The following is a 7,867-nucleotide window of genomic DNA, read 5'->3' on the forward strand; positions in this document are numbered from 1 at the left end:
GAACACCTGTTCCACACAGTCACAAAAACAAAAAGGAAAGCCACAAAAAATAGCAAAAACAGACAGACCTCAGTGTAACACTCAAAACAGAAGTGTGGCACTCAAATCGGAAGTGTGGCACTCAAAATGGAGCACATTCGGCTTCCAAAAAAAGTTCTCAAACTGGAACACTTACTTCTGGGTTTGCAGTGTTTGGGTTCCAAGTTGTTTGACTACCAAGGCATTTGAGAACCAAGGTACCACTGTATTGAAACATTGCTAATGTCAACAGTTTTTAAAACAAATATGCCTATATACAAAAAAAATAAAAAAATAAAAAGACACCCGCGAAGAATCCTGGGAACTTTAATTTGTTATGGTTCTGGGTGCTGTGGCCCTGTCAGAGGTAAACTACAGTTCCCAGGATTGTTTGGTGGAAGCAATGTGCATTAAATATGCTTTAAATGTATGGTGTCTGTTGCCCTTTCATGATACCCAAAAACTGCTGCCTGAGGCAGCCACTTCCCCCTGCCTAATGATAGAGCCCACGCTGTTGGGAAATACTGTTTCGGGCAAACCACAACTTTCTGTTTCCTGGTTACTGACTCAGAATAATCCAGAAGCGATGTCAGGTGCCATGCCCTTCCTGGTTCCTGTGTATCTGTTCTTTTCTTTGCATGTGAAACGTACCACAATTTACTCCAGCTTCACCGCCGTGAAATGAGTTTAGCCCTTTGTTATATAAACTCTGAACAGGGGAAATAGAAGGAACGGAATATATATTGCTCCTATCTATCCAGAAAAAACAACATTTTCTCCTTTAAAAATAACAATTTAGATTAAAATATGCTGGTTAAAAGAAAAAGAAAAAAAACGAGCTGAAGTTATTATTTTCTTTGACCGCTGGCCACAGCTGCAACCCACATTAAGCATTTCAGAATGAATGTTTAAGAGCTGGAATTGCTGGTCACAGTTTTGTTAAGTCGTTTTAGATGATACAACCCACAGATTTGGATGTGCTGTCTACCAGCCCAACCCGCAACCCAGTTAAGCAGAATCTTTGCTGATCCCATCTCATTGAAGTCAACAGAGATATTTAAGCTTAAGCACACACATCCACCAACTTAAATGGGCCGTCGGTCAGGCTATTAGTACTGACCCAAATTCACATCCTGGAAAACTGAGAGCAAGATTTTGCGAGGCTATCTCAGATGTGGCCTGCCTATTGCTTTTATAAGTCAGCTCCATTTATTTGCTAGACTTGTGTGAACGGAAACAAGAGGTTTGGTGGATAGATCGCCATCATTTGAGGTTATGAAATTGGTCATCTAATCTGGAATTATTCTTTAAGCGCACCAGTACCAAACATGCACAGAAGGATTTGAGAGATCTTTCTGACTGCTTGCGTTCCTTCCTCGTGTTTGTTTAACGTGATTAGCAGTTGTGCAAATTATAAATTTCTAGGTAATAACCTTTGGTTTACCAGAAACAGCAGCAATTATTGTAAAAAATAAACCTGGCCACATTTCATGGAATGAGACAATGCTGCGTACATTTGTCTAAGACATAGTCGTTGAATTCAGGAGTCCTGGTGCCAGTAGAACAAGTTGGGTTGGCATGTATTGAGAGATAGATTAATCATTATGCTAAGCATACCACAGAGTAGAGATCATTGCCCAATAGTTCCTGTTATTCCAGCATAGAATTAATTCCTGTTTTGCTTCCAGCTCCTCTAAAATTGCCCGAACACAGAAAATGGTGGCTGCTCCAGCAGTAGACCAAAAAGAACTGATCAGGTTCTTCTCAGCTGCTGGAAAAAATCTGAAATACCTTAGTGATAAGTATAAAGGTAAAGGTAAAGGGACCCCTGACCATTAGGTCCAGTCGTGACCGACTCTGGGGTTGCGCGCTCACCTCGCATTATTGGCCGAGGGAGCCGGCGTATAGTTTCCAGGTCATGTGGCCAGCATGACAAAGGCACTTCTGGCGAACCAGAGCAGCACATGGAAATGCCGTTTACCTTCCCGCTGGAGCGGTTCCTATTTATCTACTTGCATTTTGACGTGCTTTCGAACTGCTAGGTTGGCAGGAGCTGGGACCGAGCAACAGGAGCTCACCCCGTCACAGGGATTCAAACCGCTGACCTTCTGATCAGCAAGCCCTAGGCTCAGTGGTTTAACCCACAGAGCCACCTGGGTCCCTTAGTGATAAGTATAAGGTAAAGGTAAAGGGACCCCTGACCATAAGTTCCAGTCGTGACCGACTCTGGGGTTGCGCGCTCACCTCGCATTATTGGCCGAGGGAGCCGGCGTATAGCTTCCAGGTCATGTGGCCAGCATGACAAAGCCGCTTCTGGCAAACCAGAGCAGCACATGGAAACGCCGTTTACCTTCCCGCTACAGCAGTTCCTATTTATCTACTTGCATTTTGATGTGCTTTCGAACTGCTAGGTTGGCAGGAGCTGGGACCAAGCAACGGGAGCTCACCCCGTCACGGGGATTCGAACGGCTGACCTTCTGATCAGCAAGCCCTAGGCTCAGTGGTTTAACCCACAGTGCCACCTGGGTCCCTTAGTGATAAGTATACTGTTCAATAAATCCAGGAGTATGTGCGTATACACATTTACAATGGGTGAGAGCACCATTTGTATCCTTGACTTCAAGCAGCAAAAAGTCTTGGGTTGGTCCCAACCAATGCTGTGAATCACAGAGTTGGAAGGGAACAGGAGGATCAGCTATTAAAGGTAAAAAGGTAAAGGATCCCTGGGCGATTAAGTCCAGTCAAAGGCGACTATGGGGTTGCAACACTCATCTCGCTTTCAGGCTGAGGGAGCTAGCATTTGTCCACAGACAGCTTTCCGGGTCATGTGGCCAGGTTGACTGAACCGCTTCTGGTGCAACAGAACATCGTGATGGAAACCAGAGCGCACGGAAACGTCATTTACCTTCCCGCCACAGCAGTACCTATTTATTTACTTGCACTGGCATGCTTTCGAACTGCTAGGTTGGAAGGAGATGGGACAGCAACGGGAGCTCACCCCGTCGCGGGGATTTGAACCACCGACCTTCCGATTGGCAAGCCCAAGAGGCTCAGTAGTTTAGACCGCAGCGCCACCTGCAATGCAGGGATTTATTGATTGATTGATTGATTGATTGATTGCCCTACGTGGGATTCAAACCCACAGCCCTGAGAGTAAGAGTCTCATGCTCTACCAACAGAGCTATCCCAGGTACTTGTGCTATATGAATATAATACAAACTCAACACTCAGGTGGACAACTTATGACAAACTATTAAGATACATGTTTTTTCAGGACAAGATGTCCCCATAGAACAAGCAAAATTCTGCTTCAGACATATTATATTATGCTAGGGTTTCATCCCCCACCCTCTAAATCCAGCAAAGTTCTGTGGAGATGCACCTTCAGAAGTAATAGTGAGGTGTTCATTGCGTAGATTCTATTATTATTATTATTATTATTATTATTATTATTATTATTATTATTATTATTATTATTATTCCCATGCCTCCCTCACTCTCCATGCCACAATTTTGCATGGTTCTTTGGATGGATTCTGGGGTTCTTATAAAACAAAATACAGTACAAGTTGATCCCAGAAGTCTGCTGCCTGCCTATCCTTGTCCTTTTGGGTTGAGTGGGGACAAGCAGCAATAAGTTAAACCACCCTATTTCAGAGGCTCCCGAGAGGTATTGCCTACCTCCCAAGTGGACTTCTAAATCAAAGGGGACGTTGTGATTAGATTAAGGCCCCAGAGTGACACCAGCTCTCCTTCAGTTTTGCTTTGAACTTTGGAGAGCTCCCAGGATGAAGTACTGTTCAAAGAGGCTTCCTTCAGATGAATAAATATGGGGCAGGGTCAAATTACCACCTCATCTCGCCTGTGTCCTCCTCTCCTCCATCCAGTCACACGGCTCAGATTTCAGCAATTTCTTCTTTTCTCCTTTAAAACTCACAACAACAAAGGCAGAGGGATGCTACTGGTTTGGGAAAACGTCAGTGCCCAATGACCTGCAGCGGCAGCAAGTGAGATAATTTTTTTTTAAAAAAAGCCAATAAACATTTGCCAGCATTGCACTCCAGGACTTTAATCCAACTAGTCGGTGCCAGTGAAGCCGGTATATCATGAGTTAGCCACACACAACCAGTGCTTTTTTTCTATTAAAAAAATGTTTAGGGGTACTCTCATTTTAACTCAAGAAAATCACCATTTTATAGTTCAAATCGGGGAAAATTAATACAGTAAATGGACAAAAGTACAAAGATTCACAAATATTTAAGGGTCCCCGCCCCAGAAAAAAAGCAATGCACACAACTATGTATTTGATTGCTGTAAAACTGCTTTGCTTCCATTCAGTATAAATATTGGAAATCTTAAAAAAATATATATATATTAAGAACCCTAAAGGGTACGTAGGGGAGAGCTAGCAAGAGTCTTGCAAGTTGACCACTCGCAGTTAGCACCTTAAAAAGCAGTCAGAACAGACATGTGCAGATTTTATGCAAATCCGCACCCTCTTTTGTCTTCTTTTTTAGGTGATGCAATCCTTCCTCCCCCCCCCTCCACTGGTAAGTGGTCTCCCTGTAAACACACACACACACACATAGACATTTTGCTCCCTTCATTCTCCAGTCATAATTGATGGGTGTCTGCCAAGCAATTAGCAACACTTTCATCATTTTGGTTTCTCCCACTTAATGGGGGTGGGGGCAAGTGATGATGAGTCTGAAGATTCCTCCAAGAGGACTCAGAAGATAAGGAAGGGAAAGGGTCCTTTGCAGAGATGAGCCTTCCCTGCTGTGGCCAGCTCAAGAGGCCCACACAGGCTTCCTGGGAAGATGAAGATTGACTGCTTTCTGGAAAGATGGGACAAAACAAGCAGGAAGTTGCGTCTGAGCAGACTTGGCAGGTCAGGAAGAGGCCACACACAAACAGTGTGCGCTAAAATTAAAAAAAGGGGTCGCAACACTGATTTGCTAAAACTGAAGAATAACGTCTGTTCTCAAATCGGTGGTGAAACCCAGTCTCTCGGTCCCGGCGGATGGGGTCTTTCCTGACACGGCTGTTCTCAACAAGCCGTGGCTTGAAACAGCCAAATTCCTGCACTGCAATAAGTGTTCCTTTTGTGGAGGAACCGCTGTTTGACAGCGATCACATTGTTACCCAGAACTGCTGCTAAATGGCCGTTCCTCTTTCCCAGCTGGCACGCCTGTTTGTGGCAGGTATTTTATGGCCATTTCACAGACTACATGGAGACCAACTCAGGGTTGCCATCGAATGGAAGTAGCCATTCCAGTTCAAGCAGGAGGGAGAGAGGTTTCATGTCACTTCAAAAACCTGCCTTTCCATAGGGTCTGTCCACACAATATTTATTTTTTTCATTTATAAACCACCTTTATCTTCCAAGAATCCCAAGGTGGCCTAAATGGTTTTCCTCCTCCCCATCTCATCCTCACAGCAACCTTGTGAGGTGGGTTAGGCTAAGAGATGGTGACTGGCCAACTTCATGGCTGTGTGGGGATTCGAACCCTACTCTCCCAAGTCCTAGTCCAACATTCTGACCAATACGCCACTCTGATTAAGTGATAATAAATTAAGTGGTGCCCCATGGGTGTAAAAACTAACCCTAAGTATTTGCACAGGTTTGATACTACTGTTGCAAAGAAGGGAAGCTCAAAGTCATCAACATCTTGAGGGACATCCTGTTGTTGTTCTTCAGTCGTTTAGTCGTGTCCGACTCTTCGTGACCCTATGGACCAGAGCACAACAGGCACTCCTGTTTTCCACTGCCTCCCGCAGTGGAAACTACCAATGCTGGTAGTTTCAAGAACACTGTCCAACCACCTCGTCCTCTGTCGTCCCCTTCTCCTTGTACCCTCCATCTTTCCCAACATCAGGATCTTTTCTAGGGAGTCTTCTCTTCTCATGAGGTGGCCAAAGTATTGGAGCCTCAGCTTCACGATCTGTCCTTCCAGTGAGCACTCAGGACTGATTTCCTTAAGACTTGATAGGTTTGATCTTCTTGCAGTCCATGGGACTCTCAAGAGTCTCCCCCAGCACCATAATTCAAAAGCATCAATTCTTTGGCGATCAGGGACATCCTAGCATTTACCAAACAAACTCATTTGGAGTCTCTTCATATGATACATCAGATAAGCTCTTCTGCTGTCTCTTTGAGTGATAGGTTCAATCCTGCCCTATTGGTTGGGTTGGTGTGCTGGGGGACGCAGGTGGCGCTGAGCCTAAACCACTGAGCCTCATGGGCTTGCTGATCAGAAAGTTGGCGGTTTGAATCCCCGCGACGGGGTGAGCTCCTGTTGTTCTGTCTGAGCTCCTGCCAGCCTAGCAGTTCAAAAGAACGCCAGTGCAAGTAGATAAATAGGTACCGCTGCGGTGAGAAGGTAAGTGGCATTTCCGTGCGCTCTGGTTTCCATCACGGTGTTCCATTGCGCCAGAAGCGGTTTAGTCATGCTGGTCACATGACCCAGAAAGCTGTCTGTGGACAAACGCCGGCTCCCTCGGCCTGAAGTGAGATGAGTGCCTCAACCCGATAGTCGCCTTTGACTGGACTTAACCATCCAGAGGTCCTTTACCTTTTTTACCTTTAGCACCTCTGCCACGCATGTGGGAACAACCTATTCAAATAGGGCCTCCTAAAACACACACACTATGTAATCTTCATTTCATAAAATTTATACACAGCTTAATTGCAAAAAAAAGTCTCAAAGGCTTTACAGAAAGAAGACATATACATTTCCCCCATGCGCTATTAAAAGGTAAAGGGGCTCCTGACCGTCAGGTCCAGTCGTGTCCGACTCTGGGGTTGTGGCGCTCATCTCGCTCTATAGGCCAAGGGAGCCGGCGTTTGTCCACAGACAGCTTCCGGGTCATGTGGCCAGCATGACAAAGCTGCTTCTGGCGAACCAGAGCAGCACACGGAAATGCCGTTTACCTTCCCGCTGGAGCGGTCCCTATTTATCTACTTGCACTTTGATGTGCTTTCGAACTGCTAGGTGGGCAGGAGCTGGGACCGAGCAACAGGAGCTCACCCCGTTGCAGGGATTCGAACCGCCGACCTTCTGATCAGCAAGCCCTAGACTCTGTGGTTTAACCCACAGCGCCACCTGGGTCCCTCCATGCGCTATTGCCTCCCCTTAAATATCCATAATGACTTTTTTTAAAAAAAACTACAGTAGATTGGTCTGGAAGAATTGTTATCTGAGACAGGAGCACCATTTTTATATTTAATATTTGTTTCCTGCTTGGCAGGGGGTTGGACTGGACGGCCCTTGTGGTCTCTTCCAACTCTATGATTCTAATTATTGTGACGGGTAAAATATTTACATTGACACATAAACCAAGGCTGATTTCATTTTTGAATGTATAAAGATAAAGGGACCCCTGACCATTAGGTCCAGTTGTGACCGACTCTGGGGTTGCGGCGCTCATCTCGCATTATTGGCCGAGGGAGCCGGCATACAGCTTCCAGGTCATGTGGCCAGCATGACAAAGCCGCTTCTGGCAAACCAGAGCAGCACATGGAAATGCCGTTTACCTTCCCGCTGTCTGTAGCGGTTCCTATTTATCTACTTGCATTTTGATGTGCTTTCGAACTGCTAGGTTGGCAGGAGCTGGGACCAAGCAACGGGAGCTCACCCCGTCACAGGGATTCGAACCGCCGACCTTCTGATCAGCAAGCCCTAGGCTCAGTGGTTTAACCACAGCGCCACCTGAGTCCCCCCTTCCCGCTGTAGCAGTACCTATTTATCTACTTGCACTTTGACATGCTTTCAAACTTCTAGGTGGGCAGGAGCTGGGACCGAGCAACGGGAGCTCACCCAGTCGCAGGGATTCGAACCACCGACCT

The sequence above is a fragment of the Zootoca vivipara genome, chromosome 8 (genome assembly GCF_963506605.1).
Source record: "Zootoca vivipara chromosome 8, rZooViv1.1, whole genome shotgun sequence".
In the NCBI taxonomy this organism is placed as follows: Eukaryota; Metazoa; Chordata; class Lepidosauria; order Squamata; family Lacertidae; genus Zootoca; species Zootoca vivipara.